This window comes from Malus sylvestris, chromosome 6, assembly GCF_916048215.2.
Source record: "Malus sylvestris chromosome 6, drMalSylv7.2, whole genome shotgun sequence".
Classification (NCBI taxonomy): domain Eukaryota; kingdom Viridiplantae; phylum Streptophyta; class Magnoliopsida; order Rosales; family Rosaceae; genus Malus; species Malus sylvestris.
The window spans coordinates 21,298,156-21,324,064 of NC_062265.1; the positions used below are offsets into that span (position 1 = coordinate 21,298,156).

The 25,909-nt window shown below is 36.6% G+C and overlaps 1 pseudogene; it reads left to right on the forward strand.

The window, feature by feature from the left end:
• Positions 1-22,185: 22,185 nt before the first annotated feature.
• Positions 22,186-23,512, forward strand: LOC126625214 (acyl carrier protein 1, chloroplastic-like; annotated as a pseudogene).
• Positions 23,513-25,909: the final 2,397 nt, after the last annotated feature.

Below are 25,909 nucleotides of genomic sequence, written 5' to 3' on the forward strand. Positions count from 1 at the left end.
TGAGAGTGCTCAGACGCAAATTGTGAAAGTTGACCACAAGAAATAGCAAGATGACCATGTTGATGACATAGTTGACATGGATTAGGACGACCAGAGAAAAATGATGATGATCGATTCTGATTTGGAGCAGGGCCAAGGACACCACCAGAATTGCTATGAGCGCCAAAATTACCATGCCGATTAGCTCCAAAATAACGATTCGGATTAGGTCCAAAATTACCATTTTGATTAGCCCCAAAATGACGATTCTGATTAGATCGATTGCGATACTGAGACTTTCCTCGAGAATTTCCGCGAAAGGAATTAGAGACAGATGGATGTGGCTGTGCTGTATAGGCATGAAAAGGAGCGAATGAGGAAGATGATCGAGTCTTGCGTTTTTGAAGAGAAATTTCTTTACTGAGAAGAAGGCCGTGAAGTTCATCAGCATTGACATCTTCAGATCGCATCTCAATTGAATCAATAAACGATTCATACTCATCAGGCAGACCAGAAAGAATATACGCAACAAGATCCTTCTCAAATATCGGCTCACCAGCCGCGGCCAGTTTGTCAGAGATTTCTTTGATGGAGTTGAGATAGTCGGTCAATGAAGAATCACCTTTCTGAATATTTTGAATCTTGGAGCGAAGACTGTGGACATGAGTGCGCGAAGCACCAGCAAAACGACACTCAAGAGACTGCCAAAGAGACCGCGAATCTTCCATCCCAATCGTCAGTGGAAGAAGATCCTCAGCAAGTGTAGAATGGATCCAAATTGTCAAAATCTGATCTCGTTCACACCAAGCTTCATAATCGGGGTTGAGAATCCGAGAACCAGAGGAGTCACGAACAAATTCCAGTAGACAATGATCTTCGCCATTGATGAGCCCTAGAAGCTTGAAGCGTTTCAGAACAGGAAGAAACAGACTGCACCAGGTAATGTAATTCTGACGATTGAGCTTAGTTGGAACCATGCCAGCAACATTCTGAACAGTGATAGATGCAATCGGAGTAAGGAGAGAGGGAGCCGGGGCAGAAGAAGTTGCAGGAGAAGGAGAATCAGAAGGATTCGTGGTGGTCGCCATGGAAATAGCAGACAAGATGCAGAAAAGAAAAAGGTAAGATCTGTTTGGGAGGTAAGAAAAGGCGAGAAAATTCACGGAAGCAAGGATCGAAGTCGTGAGACGAAGGCGATTGATACCATGTTGAAGATTAGGGATCTGGAGAAACTCAAGATTCTAGAGAGAAATTAGAAAGAGAGAATATCTAGAGAGAGATTGGATTTGTTGAAAAATGGTTTTCTCATTACATCAGTTACAAAGTACACAGTGTATATATATACACATAAAATACATAATAATGCTGACTAAGCATTTTACACAACTAATTCTAACAAGCCAAAACTTAACAGTTAAGCTAAGTATCTGAGAGTATTATTCTAATGTATTGTGTACATGATTAATTGCTGGTCCTTCACTATCTTTAACATATATATGTTCGGGGCTCCAATGGAATTGACCAAATGTTTTGGTGTTTGTGTTTTAGGATTCTACCTTGAATTATGTATTATTTGTTGAAACTCATAAATGTGAACCGCTTTGGAAAAATACATCTTATCTTTTGTTTGATTAAAAAGAATCACATATTGTTGAGGTCCTTTACATAATAGATGAAGTATTTTGATTGGTCCTAAACAAAGTTCATCAACATCATGTGTTTATTAGGGTTTGCACGAGGTTGATTTCTTGTGCCAATATCATGACATTCATTACCTTCCAAGTATAGCAAATGAAATAATTAGAGGCATGCAGCACCCAACTATTGTGAAACTTATAATACATGTTCGTGCGTAAAACAAATGTTCGTTTTATTGATGTAGTTGGGTAATACTTGGGAATTGACATCGGATTCTCTTATACAATTGTTTGTGGTACTTATAGTGTCCAATAAAATAAGTTTTTCGTCTTCTCCACATGTAAGAGACTTTGGAAATTCATTTTTTTTTAAGTTGAATGGATGATAGTTTTGTCACTTGAATTGTCGTCTAGTATCAGCTCAATGACAATAAGCTTTGAGAATTATTGATAGAACAACACCCAAACGACATTTTTCATGTTAAAACTATGGTCTATTAACTATAACAACTATAGTCCTTATAATACATTGTTGTCTAAGATGACAAAATACTATGTTTCTTAGATTTTTACTAGTGAAAAGGCAGTTTTGAAAGTGAAACTGATGGAAGTGTTGCGAATACAAGGCTAGGTTAGTAGCTCAGGGCTTTACACATAAACAAGAGGTTAATTATGTTGGAAAATATTGGCGATACGGGATGCTACTTCTCTTACAATGAAACACATAAACGTAATATTAGTATATCACAATTTTACCACCACAATTTAATAAATAAAATAAACCAAATAAGATAAAATACTTATAACTGCTCTTCTTTGATACTTTGATTAGAACAAGATTTTAGGTTGAGGCGTGTAATCACTGTTCTGAAGAGTAGATTTCACCCCTCTAAGACAATGTCTTGGTGTAGCAGGTTATGACGCCCTACCCTCCAGAATACAACAACTCATGATCCTTGTAAGCGTACACTTGCAATACTTGGATTTGGTAAACAACTCGATTTTCCTTTTGTATATAATACATGAAGGATTTTACTTTGAAGAATGAAGAATCAATAATGGATAGAAGGGGAACTTAAGAATTCTAGAAAAAACAAAGCATGAGAATATTTATTAGAAAACAAGAGTGTAAAACCGTTAGACTATGTAATTGCCCAATTAATGGGTTAATCAATATGGCATCTCACAATGTAAACTCCTTCATTTAACTCTCAATTATAATATGAATGCAATGAGTTGGCTAATAACTATTAATCAAAGCAAATTACAGAGAAATAGTGCAAGAATAAGGAAGAAGAAGAACATAGCTTTTAGAGAGAAGAAGAAGATTGTATTCAATGAGAGTTTTTCATTACATTAATTTGTACACTGTAGCTTTCTTTTATATCAGTTCTTACGCCTAATCTATCTTACTTTGTGTAATTCTAACTGCCTAACTCCCTATTACAACATTCTAACAACTTGTACTAACAACCTCATTAATCATTAGACAAATGGCAGTCAATCTAACCATTGGATTATATCCTTAACATCCTCCCTTAAGCTTAGGAGAAGAGAATCCAAACCTGAGATTGTTGCAGTAAGTCTGAAATAATGGAGCTAAGAGACCTTTTGTTAGTATATCAGCATACTGATCACTCGAAGACACAAAATAGACTTGCAACAACTTTTTAACTACTTTCTCCCTTACAAAATGGATGTCTACTTCAATATGCTTTGTCCATTGATGTAAAACTGGATTGCATGATAGGGCTATTGCAGACATATTGTCACAAAATAACATAGGCTAATATGAAATGGGAACATGCAAAAATGTCAGTAGCTGCTTGATCTAATCGAGTTTTGTTGCAGTAGTTGAAAATGCCCGATACTCAGTTTATGTTGAAAACCTTGAAACAACTTGTTGTTTCTTGGAAGACCACGATATTGGATTGAAACCCAGAAACACTACAAATCCTGCTGTTGGCCTTCTATCATTTGGGTCACCAGCCCAATCACCATCTGAGAAAGCCTTCACATTCAAATCTCCATTTCCTTAGTGTATTCCCAAATTACTTGTACCTTTGAAGTACTTGAGGATATTTTTTACTACAGTGAAATGGGATTTCATAGGGTTATGCATGAATTGACATACTTGGTGTACTGCAAAACTTATGTCAGGTCTAGTGAAGAACCACACTTCTATACAAAACTAGGTTATTATAAGGTACACCATCATCTAATAACAACCTGTTACAAGGAAGACATGGAGTTGCACAAACTTTGGAATCAGGCATCTCAATCTTGGTAAGTGAGTCTTTGACATATTTTGCTTGAGACAAAAATAACCCATCACGCTGTGAAATTATTTGAATGCCTAAAAAATAGTGAAGCTATCCCAAATATTTGATTTCAAACTCCTTTGTCAATGCTGAGATAACTTCATTGATTGCAGATGATGCACTACCTGTGATGATTATATCATCCACATAGAGAAGTAAAATAACCACAGAGGATCCCACTGGTTTTACAAATAATGATGAATCTGCATAAGTTGTGTGAAATCCCAGAGAAGGTAAAAAAACTTGTAAACTTTTCATTTCAAGCCCTTGGGGCTTGTTTTAAGCCATAAAGAGACTTATGTAATATACATACATACTCAGGATGATGACAATCAATGAAACCTAATGGTTAAGACATAATAAACTTCTTCTTGTAACACTACATGAAGGAATGCATTCTTAACATCCAATTGCCTTAAATTTAATCCAGAGTAGCCAGCCAAAACTAACCTCACTGTAGTTGGTTTGACAATTGGGTTGAAAGTTTCTCCATAGTTTATCCATTCTTCTTGGCTGAATCCCTTGGCAATAAGCCTTGCCTTATATATCCTAGCACTGCCATAAGCATTCATTTTGATTTTGAATACCCATTTACATCTCACAAGGTTTTTATGGGATGGTAATGATACTAGACTCCATGTACACTGAGAATATAATGTAGAGAGTTCATCTTTTATAGCATCAACCCAAATTGGACTCTTCAAACTAGGCTTGTATGTGGATGGCTTAACATGGTTCAAATCTACCCCTCAATTCTCATGAATAGTTGATAACAGAGTCATCTTCTTTGATGTTCCACTCCTAGATCTAGTTTGTATTGGATGCAAATTCAATACAAGTATAGGTGTAGACATCGAAATTTCGGTGAAATAAATGTTGACCAATAGTTACAATTTCAACGCTCATGTATTACATAAATTTTACACGTAGCGTGTGGCTCGATGAAAAATTGAAATGAGTCGGAAAAGTCATCAAACAGGACACATGTTAACACCTGGCAGAAACGACTTATTTCATCTGGAATATTATATTCAAAATTAGGCCTTGAAAAATTCTATAAATAGAAGCCAATTTCATTCATTTTAAGGGGGACCAATTTTCATATTACACCTTGAAGCTCTGAAGCTCTGAAACTCCGAAGCTCTGAAACTCCGAAGCTCTCAAGCATCCAGGTTCCCAAAGAATCAAGAAAGCCTTATTCGTTCTTCGTTCATCATTCTTCAAGATCAAGCCCCGACATCCCTTGAAGAAAGCGTTCTTCGTTCATCGTTCATCGTTCTTCCAAGATCAAGCCCTGACGGCCCTTGGATTAACAATCATCCACCTTCAAGATCAAGCCCCGACGGCCCTTGAAGAAAGCGTGCTTCTTTCATCATTCTTCAAGATCAAGCCCGACGGCCCTTGAAGAAAGCGTTCTTCGTTCATCTTTTTTCCAAGATCAAGCCCCGACGGCCCTTGAAGAAAGCATTCTTCGTTCATCGTTCTTCCAAGATCAAGCCTCGACGGCCCTTGGATCAACAATCATCCATCTTCAAGATCAAGCCCAAAAGCCCCTTGAAGATCCGTTCATTACTGTTCTTCAAGATCAAGGCCAAAAGCCCTTGAAGATCTGTTCATCCCCGTTATTCAAGATCAAGCCTCAACAGCCCTTGAAGAAACGCTCATCCTCAAGATCAAGCCCTAACGGCTCCTTGAAGATCCGCTCAAATCCACCTTCAAGATCAAGCCCACGGCCCTTGAAGAACGTTCATCCTTAGATCAAGCCCAACGACCCTTTGGATCAATCGATCAAGCCCAACGACCCTTTGGATCAATCGCACATCCACAAATACACACCTTACGGAGATCGAATCAGAAGATCAAATTTGAGAGAGATTGTAACCCTAAATCATCAAAATAGAAATATTATTTTGTGCACGTTGTTCTTGTCTCTTTCGTTTCAGGAAAATTTCGTGTTTACAATAGGAAGAACAACCTAAAGACTCTCAAGTTGAAATTCAAGAACCACAGGAACTGTTGTTGAGGATGAATGTTTTTGTGCAGTAATGCATTGTATTATAGGTTGAGGATTTGGTAAATCTGGTAAGGATTGTGAAGATTGAGAAGAATGAAATGATATTGCAAAGTCACTAGGTCATGCGGAAGAATGAGTATACCAGAACATTGTTGTGATCAGGCATTATTAGTGTGGGAGAACCTATAAGGACTGTGTTTATGATAGTGGTATTTGAAGTTAGGGATACTAGAATAAGATATGGAAATTCAGTCTCATCAAATATAACATGCCTGGAAATCATAACTTTATTTTTACCAACCTTAAAACAGATGTAACCCATGTACCTAGATGCATATCGAAGAAATACATACTTGGTTGTCCTAGGTGACTAATACCAGGTATGGAACCATAAAGTGCTTCAAAATGGTGATTTCTAGTTTAATGTTTAGGATGGCATCCTATTGATAAGATACACTGATATTTGGCAAGCAAAAGACCAAAATATAGAAGGTAAATGGAATGTTTGCAGAAATGTAATGGCTGTCTCAATGATATGACGATGTTTTCTTTCAGCGAAACCGTTTTGTTCTGGTGTATGTGGACAAGACAATTGATAACTTATGCCTTTGTCAACAAGAAATGATTGAAACTTGATACCTATACATTCACCCCCCATCACTGTGCAATATTTTGACTGTAGTGGAAACTGAGTAAGAATGAATTGATTAAAGACAACAAATGTGGAGTAAACATTTGATTTATTAAGAATTGGAAAAATCCAGCAATATCTTGTACACTCATCTATGAAGATGACATAGTATTTAAAGCCTTCTATAGAAACACAAGGAGATGGGCCCCATACATCACTATTTATAACCTCAAAAGGAATAACAGATTTGGACATAGCAGTTTGAAATGGTTGTTTTGTAAATTTTCCTTCTAAGCATGTTGAACAAATTATTGGTTGAGTATCAACAACAACAGATATATTGGACTTCCTAAGTATAAGAGAAGCAATACTATTTGAAGGGTGGCCTAATCTGCTATGCCATAGTCTAGAGGTTACTTGATGACCAAGAAATGTTTCAGCCTTATATGCACTTTGTGGATAGGGATGACAATTTAAACCGTTAAACCCAATAACCGTGGATAACCACCCGAATGGAACGAATTTGGGATAAAAATTTGGTTATATTTTGGATATGGGGAAAAACCGAAAATATTATTCGGTTATGGTTTCAAATGTGATTATAGGGGGTCTCCGATTCGTATTCATCCCCAAATTCGAACCGAACAATACATATTATATAATTTATATATAATAAATATCGTATTGTATAATATATTATGTTCACCAAACCCATTACTTTGAGAATTACAAAAGTTACATTTTGTAGGACACTATAAAAGTTTTGAATCAAACCAATGAGAATTGAATAGTGCTTATAGGAGAGATCAAAGAGTAGCCAACATCATCAATATATCTATATATTATAATGACAAAATTTGTATCTACTATATTATAATGTGTCAATTGAACGAATATATTTTTGGTATTGACGAACATGGATATAACCGTTAACCGATGGGGAATTCATTACCCGGCGGGTATGATTATAGATAATCCCCAATGGTTAATTTGCGGTTATGAATATGGTTACCTTGTATGGTTATGGGGATGGATATAGCATTTCCGTCCCTAAACTGAACCGTTGCCATCCCTATCTATGGATGAGATGATGATGTAAGTATTGGGATAGGATACAATCCATTATTGCAGAGGCCTTTGAAGAGTATTCCCTCTTTGGTTTTGTCCTGAATCCAAAAACCAAAAGCATTGAAAATCAGCCAACAATTGTTATCAAGGCATATTTTGTGCACTGACAAGAAATTTTATGACAGTTTAGGCACATATAAAACTGAATTTAACTTCAATTTATAAGATGAAGTCTGTAATATTGATGATCCCACATGAGAAACTTACAAACCTTCACCACTTGCACAAATTGACAACCCTTAATCATTTGTGAATAAATGTTCTTGAATCTACAGGTATCAATAGGATGACCAAATTTTCCACAAATTTGGCATGGTGGTAATGAAGATCTAGAGTACACCTATTGATTTTGTGGAGAAGAACCAAGAATCCCACGTGTAAGGCTAGAATAAGAAGGTTTATTGTTTCCAAACCTTGAATTTGAGCCATACTGAAATTTACCCTTACCTTTATTGGACTGATAATTGTTGAAACCACTATTTTGATTACCATATGAGCTAGGGGTGGGTTGGAAAAACCAAAAACCAAAAAAAACCGGACCGAAAACCAAACCGAGACCGAAAAAATTGAATCGAAAAAAAAATCAAACCAAATCTGTTGAACCAAACCGAACCGAATCTAGTTGGTTCGGTTTCGGTTTCTGGGGTTCGAAAACCGAACCGAACTTCTTCAAAACGACGTCGTTTTACTCCTAAATTGCAACCCTTCCCCAAGTTCTAACCCTAACCCTCTTCTCTCGGTCTCTCGACTCTCTCCTGTTTTCCCACTCCCCCCAGTTCGCACTTCGCACGCAGAATAGCAGCCTTTTCTGTCTCTTTCCTAAAAACCTCTCTCTGTCTCTCATTCCCCCTCGCAGTCGCAGCAGCCTCATCTGTGCCTCTCGCAGCAGCAACCTTTCTATCTCTCATTCCCCCTCGCAGTAGCCTCATCTGTCTCTCTCGCAAGTCGCAGCAGCAGCCTCTCTCTCTGTCTCTCATTCTCAGCGGCGAATTCTCATTCTCAATCATAGCAGGTTAGTCTAATAGTCTCACTCACACTCTCACGTTTAATTTTCTGTTCTACTTATACAGTTTTAGAGATTTGATTTGTATTTTAGTGAAAATATTGATTGAGTTGTAATAAGAGATTGGGTATTTTTATGCTTCAGAAAGTAATTGAATTGAATTTGAGCTCATGACCTCTAAACTTAGGTGGGCTAGGGTTAGAGATTCATCTTGCTCCCACGATTGACTTTGAATCTGGATGAACATAAGGAAATTAATTTAACTGTCTAACAAATAATTTATGCCGACTTGTTTTCTTTGGGTTAGATAAGAAGCAACAACTGATTTGTTTCCAATAGACCACCTATCTGATGTGTTTGAATGTTTGCTCTCTGTGGTTGTTTGAATGTTTGATCTCTGTGGTTGCTTCTTGGAACCCTTGCAGGCTTTAATTGTTTAGCACTTCAGCAGTTCAGCATATTTATTTATAATGTTATAGCAGCAGCATGTTTTGAGCTTAAATTTTTAAATATCAACTTGAAAATGTTGTTGGTTGACTGATTGTTGAGGCAAAGATTACTATTACTTGATCATCATCGTGACCACCAATCAGGGGGTAGTAGATTTTATATATATATATATATATAGATATATAATGGCTGCAAGTTGTGGAGTTGTTGTACAATCAGCCCTTTCTACTATAAAATCATATATATATATATAATGGCTGTAAGTTGTGGAGTTGTTGTACAATCAGCCCTTTCTACTATAAAATCACTATAAGTTTTGGTTGCAGGTTATATATATATATATATATATATATATATATATATATTTATTTATTTATTTATTGTGAAGGGAGTTTGATTCTTGCCTTTGTTGTTGTGGAGTAGTTGTAACTTGTAGGATTAGGTTATTATAAATAGGTGCGGTTATATATATTTATTGGCCTTCCATATTTTGTCTTGATTTTGTATCATTGGTCTTCCTTATTCTCTGTGGTTGTTGTGGAGTTTGATTCTGGCCGCAGGTTATATATATATATATATATATATATTGGCCTTCCATATTTTGTCTTGATTTTGTATCATTGACCTTCCATATTTTAATTAACATTTACTTTTGTATAAGTTTGTAGTACTAACTACTATCTTCTTATTATTTTGTGTGAATTAGATAAAGTCAAAGGCGTCAAAGGTCTCAAGGGCCTCAAGCTCAAGTTCAAACTCAATGAGATCAAAATCATCTAGCCCTCATGATCAAACAAACTCATCTTCGAGTATACCATCGGATGTAAGTAGTCATACTCATATTTTTTTAGTTTCTATTACTTTATCCCTTATGTTTAATAATTAATTCATTAATTGTAATGATAAGAGTAACCATCCCATCTTATTTGAATAATTAATTGTATGATTCTCTTATTTTAGATGGACATTGTTGGTGAATCAACTCCGCCTCAAAACACCGTGGTGGCACCTCGACAAACCCTTACTTCTCTTAGTGGGTCCGGAAATCCTTCTGATGCAACTCCAAAAGAAGTTGACGCAAGTGACCAAGTAAGTAAAGAAGAAGCTCTTTTAGAATCATTAAAAAGTCATGAAAGGTCTTCAGTTTGGGAGCACTTTGATAGAAAAATTGAGGGTGATAGAGTTAAGAGGTTGTGCAACTATTGCGCCTAATCATATATGACCGACCCGGATAAAAATGGTACAACTAATTTAAGAAACCATCTAGCAAGATGTAGAAGCTACGGTCCTAATAAGGAAATATTTGCCGCAAATAGGCAAAAGATCTTAACTTTTGCCAGCACGAAAGATAAGTTGGAAGCTATAGGTTTTTCTCAAGAGGAAGTAACTAAGGCTTGTGTTGAGATGATCATTATAGATGAGTTGCCTTTTACTTTTGTTGAGGGAGAAGGTTTTTGCCGTTTTTGCATGCAAGCATGTCCTATGTGGAGAGTGCCTAGTCGTAAGACAATTGCTAAGGATGTACTTAGCTTGTTTTATTCCGAAAAGGATAAATTGAAGAGTCAATTGAAGACATTTAGGGTGTGTCTAACAATGGATCGTGGACTTCTATTCAACAAATCAATTACATGGTTCTCACCGCCCATTTTATTGATGATGATTGGATGTCACATAAAAAGATTTTGAATTTTTGTGTCATTCCAAATCATAAAGGAAAGTCCATTGCTCAACTTTTGGAGGAATGTTTAGTGGAGTTGGGTATAAAGAAGGTGTTAACCATTACGGTTGACATTGCTTCCGCAAATGATTCCAGTTTAAGGGACTTGGTGCACCGAATAAGGGGGTGGGGGATTCCTAATGCACTCTTGCATGATGGAAAATATTTGCATATGAGGTGTGTTGCTCATATCCTCAATTTGGTTGTGAATGATGTGGTAAAATTGTTGAATACGGCTATACAAAGCATTCGTAATGCGGTTAGGTATGTAAGATATTCCCCTCAAAGGTTGGAAAGCTTTAAAAGGTGTGTTGAGAAAGTGAGAATAGAGAGCAAAGGACTTGTGATTTTGGATGTCCCTACTAGGTGGAATTCCACATTTTTAATATTGGAATCGGCTTTAAAATTCAAGATGGTTTTTGATAGATTAAAAGTAGATGATGGTTATTACCTTCCGTACTTTGTTAAAGACAATCATGATAATATGAGGGAGGGGCCACCTTCGATTGATGATTGGAGTGAGGCGGGGATATTTGCAATCTTTTTGAGACCTTTTTATGAAGTCACTTTAAAAGTATGTTGCTCTAATACTCCAACCGTTCATCCTACTTTTGGTGATTTGTTTAAGATCAAAAGTCTCCTTCATGAAAATAAAGATGATGAACTTTTGTCTATGATCTCTAAGTTGATGCAAGAAAAATATGACAAGTATTGGGGTTCACTTGAGGACATGAATTGATATCTTTTTATTGCACTTGTGCTTAATCCTCACCACAAATTAGAGAAAGTTGTTGATTATTTTAAGATACAATTTGGTGAGGATGAAGAAAAAGTTGAAAGTGTCACAAATGGGGTGAAAGACTTGTTGATTGATCTTTACAAGATTCATGAAGATATGTCTTTGAGTACACAACAAAGTATAAGTGGTGGTGGAAGTTCTCAAACGACAAGTGGAGACTCTTCATCAAACATAACCGAAATAGAAAGAAAGTTGAAAGAAAAAAGTGAAATGAGAAAAGCAAAGAGAGCCCGGGTTGTGTATAATGATGTCGACAAGTATCTTTCCGATCCTAATGAAGGAGAAGAAGAGGAGAACTTTGATATATTGAATTGGTGGAGGGTGAATGGGATTTCTAAGTACCCTATTTTGGCATGTGTTGCAAGAGAGATCTTAGCTATTCCTGTATCAACCATTGCTTCGGAATCCTCCTTTAGTACAAGTGGACGGATAATTGATCCATATCGTAGTTCTTTAAGTCCAAAAATGGTGGAGGCTTTGATATGTACTCAAAATTGGCTTAGGTCCATTCATGTTGCATTACATCATGAGCCAACCATTGAGGAGATGGAGTTTTGTGAATAAGTGTAGAAAGGTAATTTTATTTATTGCATTTGATTTTGTTAGATTATTTTAAACAACATTTTAATTAGTATCCTTTCTTTTATTATTTGTATGTAGAAATGGCAAGTGGAGGTTGTGCTATGTTGCCCCTTAGGCCACCCAAGCGTTAGCAAGCAAATTGTCATTGAAAAAGTAGGTGGATCGCACATGGTGATAAGGTGATAGGTGGTTTACATTAAGGCATAAGAAGAGTTTCGAGGGATAAGACTACGAAGACAAATGTGGGGACACCTTCCAAAATCACTTCAGCACATAAAGAATGATATTTTAGGTGTGGAAGACTTGAACTTTGGAATGTTTATTTTAGATGTGGAAGACTTGAACTTTGATGTTTATTTTAAGTTTAGACTTTTGGAAGATTTGAACTTTGATGTTTATTTAACTTTGGACTTTGAAAGACTTGATTATAATTGAACTTTGAATTGAATGTTTATTTTCATTGTCTTTGACGATTCTATTAGAAATTTGGAATGTTTATTTTGATGATTATGTTGAAATGGGACTTATTACAAAATGGCTACAAGTTGTTTTCTACTTTTCATAGAAATTTTTTTAGCTACTTGGAAACCCAAAAAAAAAAAACCGAACCAAGCCGAAACCGAACCGAGAAAAACCAAACCGAATACAAATTGAACCAAACACAAACCGATTGAAAACTGAACCGAATTGACTCGAACAGTAATTTCGGTTCGGTTTCCAATTTTGGCAAAAAATCGAACCTAACGAACCGAACCCACCCCTAATATGAGCCCCCTGAAGAATTTGCATTGGAAGAATTGCCATATGCATTTCCATTGGATGAATTATCATTGGACTGAGAACTACCACGTCTAGTAATCATAGTAGAGAGAAATGGAGTTGTAGAGTTATTATTGTCAATCATAGCTTCTTCAGCAAGCAATTAAGACCTCAAATCTTTGATAGAAATCACATGTTCCTTTCCCCTAATTATGGATCTAATAGTATTATACTTGGATGGCAAACCATTTAGAGTAAGAATTACTATATCATCATCATCAAATAAAACACCAGTTGCAGAAAGATAGTCTCTAACTTCTTTAATCCTTTGAAGATACAAAGAAATAGAATCATTATCATTTTTGATAGTTTGCAATTCTGACTTAAGTTGAAAGATGCTGATGCGTGTGATAGTAGAAAATTGTTCTTTAAGCATTGCCCATAAATCTTGAGCACTAACATTACCAATGGCACAAGACAATGTAGATGGTGAAATGGTAGCAGTAATCAACTGTATCAATGCTCTATCATGCATTTTCACACTTTATACTCATCAGTTTCAGGTTGTGGAGTTAAACCTCCAAAGATAACATTTGAACCACTTGATGCAACAAGAGACAATTTTGGTGGACACAATGTTGAACCATCCATAAACCCTAAAATCTCATGATCTTCAAGTAGAAGCTGTAGCTGAAAATGCCAAGTCACGTAGTTCGAATCATCAAGTTTGACCGTCACTGATTTTGATACAATGGATATTAGGGACATGATCGGAGATTGAAGAATCTGGAACTGAGAAGTAGTAACCATTGTTGTAGAAAATCAAGAACCTGTGAAGAGAATTTAAGAAACTTTGTAGAGAAAATCCTGAGCCAGGACTTGTATCGAATGCTTGGTGTGCAGAGAAAAATCTTTAAGAAAGTGAATGTAGGAGAAGAGAGAGAAGTCTCCAAGATCCACAATGAACAAGAAAGAGATAGAGAGATCAGAAATGTCGAGTGAAGCAACAAGGTCGAACAATATCACCGAGCGATTAGCTTTCTTCGACGATGGTACCATATAAACCAAAGCGCATTATAGAGAACTAGTGCAGGAATAAGGAAGAAGAAGAACAAAGCGTTTAGAGAGAAAAAGAAGATTGTATTCAATGAGAGTTTTTCATTACATTCATTCGTACACTGTAACTTTCTTTTATATTAGTTCTTACAACTAATCTTACTTACTTTGTATATTTCTAACTGCCTAACTCTTTATTACATCAGTCTGACAACTTGTACTAACAACCTCACTACTCATTAGACAAATGGTAGTTAATCTAATCATTACATTATATCCTAACAATAACAAATGACGCTATAAGTGATAAAACGGCCATGCAATAATATCAAATCAAAAAACAATAATATGGCATAGTGAATGGGAGGAAAAAAAAGGATGCAATGAATTTGTATTTTGAAATACTCAACAAAATTCCAATAGATTATTCAGAAACTTTCAGTTCTGTTGTTAGACATTTAATTGCTAGACTCATTTGGCTTTGGCTACTAGTCACAAATGAAGTCTCAGACAACTAGATGTTATAAATGATTTTCTTTATGGAGATTTACAAGAAGAGGTTTATATGCATCAACCTCAGCATTTTGTCTATCCAAAATATATATCCATCTCATGTGCAGATTAGTTAAGTCCTTGTATGGACTTAAACAAGCTCCTAGAGCTTGGCATTCCAAATTCACAGGAGTATTACCTGCTTTGGGTTTTGTTGCTTCTCCATCTGATACTAGTCTCTTTGTGAAACATGATGGAACAAATATGATCATTTTATTGCTTTATGTTTATGATATTATCTTAATAGGTTCTGATGTTTCTCAAGTTCAATCAGTAATTTACATTATTGGCGAATTGTTTGATTTAAAAGATATGGCAAGGTGACATACTTTCTTGGTCTTCAAATTCAGTACAAAGATAATGGTGATCTGCTTGTGTATAAAAAAAAAGTGTGAAACATAGATGTTAGCTTGCACCAACTCCATCCAAATCACACACTCCTATCTTTGATCCAACTTTATTCATATTTTTCAGGTTAAAAGAATTATGAGGTATCTATAGGGTACATTGGATTGTAGATTGACTTATAAATCTTCATCTACAATTTTAGCACACTTAGATTCTGATTGGGTTAGCTGACATTAATACAAGGAGGTATGTTACAATTTATGTAGTCTTTGTGGGATGTAACCCAATTTCTTGGCAATCCAAAAAAAAAGTCTTCAATGTCTAGGAGTTCTACTGAAGCGGAATATAAGTCATTAGCTCATTGTGTTGTTGATGCTTGTTGGATTAGATCCATATTTAAGGACTTACATGTGGTCATTCCTTTTCCTATCTTACATTGTGACAATCGTTCTACAGTTGCTCGCAGTCCAAATTCAATTTTCACTCTCGGATAAAACATCTTGATACAAATTATCAATTTGTTAGGGAAAAGGTTCAAAAATTAGATCTTTTGGTTCACTACATTTCTACCAAAGAGCAAGTTGTAGACATCCTAACTAAAGGTCTTCATAATCCAGTGTTTGTTCATCATCGCTACAATCTTAACCATAAAAACCCAGGTTAAGATTGAAAGGGAGTAACACTACCAAATAAAATTTAAAAAAAAAAGAAAAACCCATTGCAGACGAAATAACTTTTTGTCGCTTACAACTTTGCTCGACAACATTCCGTCGGGTAAGGTCGTCGTGCAAAACCTTTTACTCAAATGTTTACCCGACGGATACTAAACATTTGTTGGGCATATAGAGTTGGCCCCATGAAATAAAGTTATCAAGTAAAGGTGTTTGGCTTGACGTCACTGTCTTCGTCCAACAAAATTTCGTCGAACAAATAGTAATTTCTGGTGGTGTAATAACAGAATGCATATTTTCACTTGTGTATTGGTCCTGATGTCACTTGTGTGTTAGTTGCTTAATAACTAAGTTGTGTAGTAACTTAGTAGTCAAGTAAATGTAAGAAGGCTATAAATAGCAACTCTGTATTCTTTTTGCAGGATAATGAAAAGTCGGTTCTGTTACTTCTTCAAATCCATAACTCTTCTTCTTCTCAAAACCTTAAGGAGACCAAATTTTTTAAACCAAATTTGTATGCAAAATGATGTGATTGTCGATGATTGGATTATTAATAAGTGTCAATTAATGTACGTGTTTCTTAATGGTAACACATCATGTGATTTCCAAATTTGATTTAAAAATTTGGTCTCCCTAGTATTATCCATTACTCAAATGTTCAAATAAATCCTAAATAAGTGCGGATTTTCTTGATGACTACGCGCATGGTCCAACAAGAGAGACATGTCGCTCACCTTTGCTTTTAGTAACATGTTTAGAACTTTATCCATTTACCTATCAAGCTTTACTTACATATTAGTTCTTCAATCTCAAAAAATGGGTATCTATTAGTCCCCAAATTTAAGTTAATTAACCATTACCTTAATCTAAAGTCCGCACTTTCAAAATGGGCCTTTTATAATAGTTTAGGACTGTTTTAAAAAGAACTAGCTAGTCATGAGCGTTTTTGTTATATATCATTCTACTGTAAATATGTTGATGTATTTATAGAAAATAAGTGCTACGACAGCACAAAACACTAAATTTGTTCTCGAGTTAGAAAAAAAGTTTTGGTTATCTTAAAGCAGTCTAAGCATTTCCAGAGCAAGTCCTAAACATGTCTTTAGCTTTAGGTGAGTTACCTGCAAAAAATTATTACGTTAGTCTAAAGAAGGTTTTTCAATTGCACTGTACAAATGAATAGTCTTTAGAGCTGAATTCCACTTTATTTATGAGGCCGCCACTAACTCTCTGCCACTAATCTTCATGTTGTGTATTGATGATCATGGAAAGGCAGGGGTGCGATGGTCATTTTAGTCTGTAGGGTTTCGAACGGGTTGGGTGGGTTAAAGACTTTCATTTCCTTTCTTTCTGAGCTGCAATGGGACTCGATGAGACCATGCCGTCGGGAGAGAGAGACTGACCGAGCAGAGAGAGAAGAAAGACACGGAGGGAGAGAGATAGGGATTTTGTGAGAGGAAGGCATGCGGCTTGCAGGCAGACAAAGTCACAGGGGGTGTACGATTCGAGGGAGAGGGAGACAGCGTAAAAGAGAGAGTGGGAGAGGGAGTAAGGATCGCTTGCTGAGGGTTTCGTAGTTAGGAGGCCATGCTGATGGAGATAGAGATAGAGATAGGAGAGGGAGAAGGAGAGAGGGAGACAGAGACAAAGCGATATTGAGATAAGGAAAAGGAAGAGTGGGGATTTCAGTGCCATTGTTGTAGTTCATTGATCTTCTTTGATCCCATCTCCGTGTTCTTCTCAGCCTCTCATAGTCGCATCATCACTCACTCATTCACTATTGGTACACCTCTTAAACCCCCATTTGTATTTTATCTTTCCTGATTGATGATTTAATTTGGGTTTTATTGACACACCCCCAGACAGAGATGCGGTGTTCTGATAGAATTCACAAAAGTAGGACTCACCCTCGGGTGTTACATCTTAGTAATTGTATCTTTAAAGCTTCCAAACTATGTAAATGGTTACGTCACTCTCACGTGACGGCCAACATGCCCTCTTTCAGGATGGGGTGTGTCATTTATTAATAGTTTAATTTGAAGTTTAATTGAAGTTTTAATTCAGGTTTGTAGTTGGAGTTTAATTAAGGATTTTACTTAGGTTTTGAATTAGGTGGGTTTTTGGTATTTCATCTCCCCAAGTTTTTCACTTTCATTGTGGATTGTTGTTTTTGGATTTAATTAGCTTTGGGTTTTTCATTTTTCTCAAATTCCCAGTTGATTTGGCTTCCAAATAAAAACTAACAAATCACCTAAAAAAGAGCTCCCATTTGTAATTTGAGGAGATTTGTTGGGTTTTGTTTGGTTGCCCTAGACAACGAATAATAAGGGTTCTGTTTGAATGTCTGCTTGCTCTGCCGTTGTTTCTTAAATGATTTTTGGGCTGCTGCTTCCCTTATGTTTCCATTCAGTTCTTTACAATCTTAGACTCTTTAATTGCATTGGTATGTGATATGTTGCTTTTTCCCCCTCTATGCATTGTTCAGCTGAATGATGAGTACTCTGATGTGAAAAGAGATGACCTCTTGAAGGCACTATGGTATGATTTGTTTATTTTTATTCTTCCTTATTGCAAAACACTTTCATTGTTACTGGTTCAGCCCATTTATTGCCTAAATTGTTCAATGCTATAATTCTCTGGGATTCTGAACTTTGTTATGTTCATTTTACAAGGGGGTACAACTTTTATGATGATTTTTCTGATTTTTGTTCCTGACATTGTTGCTGACACAAAAATTTCTGATTAAATTAATATTGGCCAATGACTATGTTCATATTAATATACAATGTTCTTTATGGCTTGACTTGGACTAGGACTCTGACTCTCTGAGTGCACATGAGAATGTTTTTTCTCTAATACTTTTACAATAATTATAGGAAGTTGTAACTGGAGCAGGATAGAATTGTAAAGCAGTTCTAAATACCTCTTTTTTTATTTATTAGTGTGTGTGTGTGTGTGTGTAAAGGCTTGCCTTACAAATTAAGGCACCTAAAGAGAAGGAAAATTGTACTTGGGCATATGAGAAACTTATCTTTTATTGCTCTATGTTTGCTTTGCCAAAGCAACATTTAAAATGGCAAACTCAACGTTGTCTGTGTATATAAATATATGTGTGTGTGAATATACGTGTGTGTAAATAGATTTATACATAAAGGGAAGATGGATGGATAGGTGTATGCTTAGTTTGTAAGAGAAGAAGAGAAAATGAAAACCACACCAAACAACTCGCATTTAAAGCTCATTTTCTTCTTCTCTTTTGACATAAATCTCTTTTTGTTAGATTGCTAGAGGGTTGCAATGTGTGAGGGCCATGTATGTTTTATTACAATCGTATCTATAGATTTGGGAACTGGAGAAAAGAAATGGAACAAACCATTTGCATGGCAGAGGCTGTATATCATATGTACCAATTGGATCTGATCAATGTGTTGCCAAACAAATTGGTGGGTTGAGAATTGGGAACCTTTAAAGGAAATGCCTCATGAGACTTTTGATTTTAATATTCATTATTTAGCTGTTGAAAGTTTGCAACTTTTTGTTGGGGTCTCAAAAAAGTTAGGACTGGTTCCCTTTTGTCATTTTTTTGTACGGTGAGAAGTGAGAACCTTTAGTTAATGGGGTTTGTTTTTTATTCAGATTAATTTGGTTCATTTGCTGCTAGGACGGTTGCAATTTCAAGTAATTTTCTTTTTTGTGTATAGTATGTTAGTCATTTATGAATAAAATGCTAAATGACTTACATATTTGATTCAAATTTTGCATGTTTGTGATTTTTAGGATTGCACTCTGACTGTGTAGCATCTTCAAATATACCATGTGGCTGGACTAATTGTTTGCAAGTTTGTCAAATGTATGAGGAAGAAGGACTTTTACATGAAGTGTTGCACATAGGTATTATTCAATATTATACAACAATATAATTTGGGAGTTCTAATTTTTCCATTTTACTACCTGCATTGGAAAAGTTATTGATAGAAGTTTCTGATTGTTTACTATAAAAGGATCAAAGGACAGGACAACAAATATAAGATTGTATGGCTTCTGCAATCGTAAACTAAAGAGGTATTATAATCTATTTCTCTCACGAACTTTGATCCACAACTGCAAATTGTATAAATACAATAACAAAACAAGTTTAGTGTGTGATAGTTTGGCAAATGTTTAATATGTGACCAATATATATATCATCTGTTCCTTTGTTTCTTACCGTTATAAATGATCCCATAAGTAACAAATTTACAAATTAACTACTTACACTAATACTATAATGAATCTTTAATGGACGCTTCAAAATTTTGTTGATAAGATTTGTACTTTTGTTAAACAGAAAAGCCGTGCTACTAATACCATTCACCAAAGTGCAAAATGATCAGCAAACAATTTTGTGCTTCTTTTAAAGCCCCTCGGTAAGATTTCAAACTTTACTTCCAATTGTATCTTCACTCTGTTTCTATGCTTTCAAAAAGTTTCAGTTTTTTGTATTCCTCCAGCCCACCAAACACAGTTTTCATTTGGAAAAAGAATTTACCTTTTGAGTAGGAGTTGTAGTCTTGGTTACTATTGTTTTAGTTCATGCTACTAATCATGCATTCGGTAGATTTATATATACAACAATGTTTAAATGCTAATCGATTACTAACATAATGCGGTCTTTACAAGAAAAACAGTGGATTCTCAAGAGGGGCTTCAATTTACAGAAGAATTACAAGGTCTTATTAGCTCTTCATAATTTTATATAATAATTTAGATAAAATACCGATGAGAAATAATATATATACCAAATAAAAATCACTAAAATCCCTTTGTTTTGTTTCTTCTGTGTGTAGTAGACGTCATCAACATGGAAGATGGCTAGCCATGATTAGAAAGGTTACTGGAAATAAGGATCTCTATCTTGGGCATTTAGTAAGTGATTTTTCAAACTTTATTTGTGTTTTTTCGTGTCTAAAAAATTTCCTAATATTTTTAATATAATCAGTGAAACCACGATTTCATGTACTAGCTAGCTACTAGGATGCTTGGTTTTTGTATGATTCCGATTATTTGAGGTATCTGGGTAAAGTTTTGTTTAAAGTAGGAAAATGAATTTAAACTCAAGCTTCTTTACAAGCTTGAGAAGAGATTTTAGTCTTCTAATGATTAATATTGAAGATAAAATTAGGGTAATACATGTACTACACATATTGCTAACTATGCTAGACCAAAAGTATCATCATCACTGCTTAAACATACCAATAAGTTTACATTTTGTGAACACATATGACGACTGAGGGGTTTAACCTTCAATTGCAATCTCATTTGTAAAGCTTTTACTATCGCAACTGATACACACGTGTAAAGCTAACTGATACACACGTGTAAAGCTTTTACTATCTCAAATGTAATTATGTAATAAAAGAAGAGGCAAATATGTAATAAGTGAGGAGCCCTTATCCTATAAAAGGACTCCTCACTCTCCTCATTGAAGGAGGCCAATTCTTAGGCCTGACTCTCACCCTCTCAGAGCCTCACATCCCCTCTCATATTCAGAGAAGCTCATCCTCACATAAGGAAGCTCTCTCTCCCTCTCCCTCTCTCACAGAGAAATACAATAATCAGTATGGACGTAGCCCAAACATTGGGGTGAACCACGATACATCTTGTGTTATTTACTTTCTTGCAGATTCGCAGTCGAATTTATGTTATTCCAAGACCCATCCGGTTTTGTGCATCAACATTTGGCGCCGTCTGTAGGAAACGACATAAAAAACTATGTCAGTTCTCTTTCATTTTTTTCATCTCCACCGTGAATCTACAAAACCCACATAGAGACACACCCATTCGATTTCCAGAGAGAGATATGGGTGTGAGAATAATGGGCTTTTCTTTTGCATAATAAGCAGATGAGTAAAACCTCTTCTTCTCAGAAGAAGATTGCAATAAATCATAACCAACATCAAAACCCACAAAGCCATTCACTTTTGCTGGATACGTTCCCAATCCCAATCCTAATCCTTCGGTTTGCTCATCTGAGCCTTCTCATCTCCCCTAAAACCTTCAGCTCCAACTTCTCCCAGTCCAATTCAGCTCCCAATCCCACATGGGTCAAACGGGAGAAGATACGAGCAGGTCAGTAGTGAGTCAACTCGCTGAGTCAATGAAGGCGATTTCCAAGCAGTAAAGATCTAGAATCAACGAGACTCTATGTCCCGCTCTACTCTTCTCAAAACAGTAGCAACAAGACGAAGGCGTTTCGTTCGTGAAGAAATTCCGGACCGGAACCCGTTACTAAATCGACAACCAAAAGCAAAAGCAAAAACCAAGTGCAAGATCAAGATTAGGTCAGACAACAAATATGTCTGCTCAACCAGCACCTCCCACAATTCCTCTTTTTACTCCCTACAAACTGGGAAACTTCGATCTTTCTCATAGGATTGTTTTAGCACTGCTGGCTAGACAAAGATCGTACAACACTGTTCCTCAGCCACATGCCGTCTTATATTACTCGCAGAGAACATCAAAATGAGGTCTTCTCATAGCTGAAGCTGTCGAAGTTTCGAATACTTATCAAGGGTACGTGGATATGCCTGATATTTGGACAAGGGAGCAAGTCGAAGCATGGAAACCTGTTGTTGACGTTGTTCACACTAAGGGCGGTGCCTTCTTCTGTCAGATTTGGCATGCGGCAGGGTTTCAAATAGTGATTTCTCCTCTGTCGACGTCAATGGCTTTCCTCGCCCAAGCTTCTGCTACCCTTTCCATCTCATTCAAGCCCACTTTGGCACCTGGCAGCATGAGCTCTGGTTTGAAATCAGTTTCCTTTTCCGTCACTGGAAAGCGTTTTCCATCTCTGAGTTCCCAACCTGGGCGCTTCCAAATTTCTTGTGCGGCCAAACCGTAGATTATCACCAAGGTGTGTAGCCTAGTGAAGAAGCAGCTGGCTTTAGCTGAAGACGTGGATGTGTCTGCTGGGTCAAAGTTTTCAGAACTTGGTGCCGATTCTCTTGACACAGTTGAGATTGTGATGGGGCTTGAGGAGGCATTTGGCATCACCATGAAGGAAGAAAATGCCCAGACCATCGCCACTGTTCAAGATGCAGCTGATCTGACTGAGGATCTCATTGGGAAGAGTGTTTAATGAAGTTTGTAGAAAACCAACACAAACGTGAAGCTTTCAAGCCAAATTAACGCAAATCAGGAGGTGGGTTTCGTCTGAAAATGATTGTTCTTAATCTCTGTTCGATGATCTTTATTTTGATACAGGCTATAACGGTTCTGAAGCCCATCAAAAGCAAGATGATCCCTAATTAGAATCAGCAGCGGCGGAGGCGGATCAAGTCGCCGTGGAGAAGGCCCAGACATGGCACACCGCTGGCCAGGAAAGCCATGAGAGAAGGGTAACTTTTTAGTTAGCTGAGCTGAATCTTAATGGTGGATGGTATGGGTGTGTTTGCTGTAAAGTTGGCATACAAATTTGCAAAGGAGCATGCTCTGAAAAATGGACCCATTATTCTTGAAATGGACATTTACAGGTACCATGGTCACTTTATGTCTGGTCACACACGATGAAATTTCTAGCATAAGGCAGCCACCCACGTTTTCATATATGCAAGTGGAGAAAAGCAGAAAGTAAAGCAGAAAGCAAAATAAAATAAAAAGAAGCAGACATAATTGCGGTGGTGATGACATGCAAAAAAAGGAATTGTGGGCATGACCCATTGAGCAGAGGGTCGAAACCTTTGTTTTGAATGATGTGATTTATTTTTCTTATCTTTCGGAGACATCTGTATAAACCCCATCAGAGAGTAATAAAAAAAATAAAGAAAAAAAAAACGGCAAGCCCAAAATAATGGGCCGCAATGTTATGTGGAGGGCTAAGACCCATATGCCCAAAAGAGTCAGCCCTTTATTATCACCAACCAGGCGATCAAAAGTACGTCGAGTACTACAAAAAATTATAAGGCAGCCTGCTGCTATTACCACCAACCAGGTGATCAAAAGTATGCCCAGTATTCCAAAATTATTCGGCAGCCTGTCGCTATTATCACCAACAAGGAGATCAAAAGTACGCCCGGTACTCCAAAATTATTCGGCAGCCTGCCGCTATTATCACCAACCAGGTGATCAAAAGTATGCCCAATACTCCAAAATTATTCGGCAGCCTGCCGCTATTATCACCCACTAGGTGATCAAAAGTATGCTCAGTACTTCAAAATTATACATGAGCACTACTCATGTCAATAATACATAAACATTCATGAGCATCACCCATATCAGTCATACATATACATTCATGAGCATCACTCATATCAATCATACATAAACATTCATGAGCATCACTTTTGTCAACATTCATGAGCATCACTCATGTCAACACTCATGAGCATCACTCATGTCAACATTCATGAGCATCACTCATGTCAACATCCATGAGCATCACTTATGTCAATCAGCTTCGAAAGCTTCATTTACAGAGCTCCAGCTTTCAAAGCGTCATTTACAAAAGCTCCAGCTTCAAAAGTTTCACTTGTAAAGCTTCACCTACAAAGCTTCAGTGCATGGTCTACAAATACCGTCTCCGAACAACCGCCTCTTCGGCCCACACATGGATTCAATTTGAAGTCTCCAGCCAACAGACTCTATTGACCGAAGACTTGGGGGACTACATTATGTACCATATATTGGGCCTCAACTGGGCCTCATGAAAAATACTTAGGGGACTTAGCCCATTATTTATGTATTGAGGAGTGAGCTCTTATTTTATAAAAGGGACTCCCTCACCATCATTAGAGAGCATCAACTCTAGCCCATTATTCATGTATTGAGGAGCGAGCCCTTATTTTATAAAAATGACTCCCTCACCATCATTAGAGAGCATCAACTCTAGCCCATTATTCATGTATTGAGGAGCGAGCCCTTATTCTATAAAAGGGACTCCCTCACCATCATTAGAGAGCATCGTCGCCTACTGAGCAACCGCCTCGCCGCGAGCATCAACTATAGCCCATATTTATATATTAAGGAGCGAGCCCTTATTCTATAAAAGGGACTCCCTCAACTTTAAACGCCACAAGCCGAGCCAACCAAGGCAACATAAGCCACAAGCAGAGCAGTCTCACAACATGTGCTACTTCTAGTTGAGCATCATTTCACTTTGAGCACCGCCTCATATCCAGTATCAATTCAAAACAACATCTAGTTACTTCGGCCCACACATGGACTGAATTTCAAGTCTCTAGCCAAAAAACTCTCTTGACTGAAGACTTGGGAGACTACTGTTTGTACCATACTTAAGGCCTCTGTATTTAAATCTCGTATAAATACTCAGGGGACTCAAATGTAATTATGTAATAAAGGAAGGGGCAAATATGTAATAAGTGAGGAACCCTTATTCTATAAAAGGACTCCTCACTCTCTTCATTGAAGGAGGCCAATTCTTAGGCTTGACTCACATCCCCTCTCATATTCAGAGAAGCTCATCCTCACATAAGGAAGCTCTCTCTCCCTCTCCCTCTCTCACAAAGAAATACAATAATCAGTGTGGACATAGCCCAAACATTGGGGTGAACCACGATACATCTTGTGTTATTTACTTTCTTGCAGATTCACAGTCAAATTTACGTTGTTCGAATACCCCTCCGGTTTTGTGCATCAACAGAGAGTTAATAATATAATTTGAAATTGCAGCTATAGGGCCTGCGAAGAGTACACAAACAATTCAAGTCTTTCATTAGCCTTAGATATATTCAGGGTATGGTTGCTTCCTTCTCCAAATCCAAAAGTATGTGTATATATATATATATATATATATATATATATATATATATATATATATGAGTAGATTATTTAGATCTAATTCAATGGCCAGCACTAGCTCTAGGCCCAGTTTAGGTGTAATTCCAGATATTGTTAATGAAGAACAAAAACTTGATTTTCAAATTGATGAAAGTGTTGACTTTGGAGATTAGAATATCCCCAAGGATTCAAGTAAAAATATTTACAAAAAGAAATGGTTAGTAGCCTCATTTAGAAGTGAACATCATGTTAAAACTGTTGAAAAAACTTATACTCTTAGTAAAGAACATGAAACTTGTCAACTATTTTCACCTAAACAAATCAAATCCCATAAGAAAGATGGTCATAATTACATTCACATTGGCTTAGTTTAGATAGTTGTAAAACCTTTAACACGTAGAGGACTAAACACCTCTATTTTGTTATGTCTCCGAGATGATAGATTCACTAACTTTAGTGATAGTATACTTGGAATGATTGAATCCAGT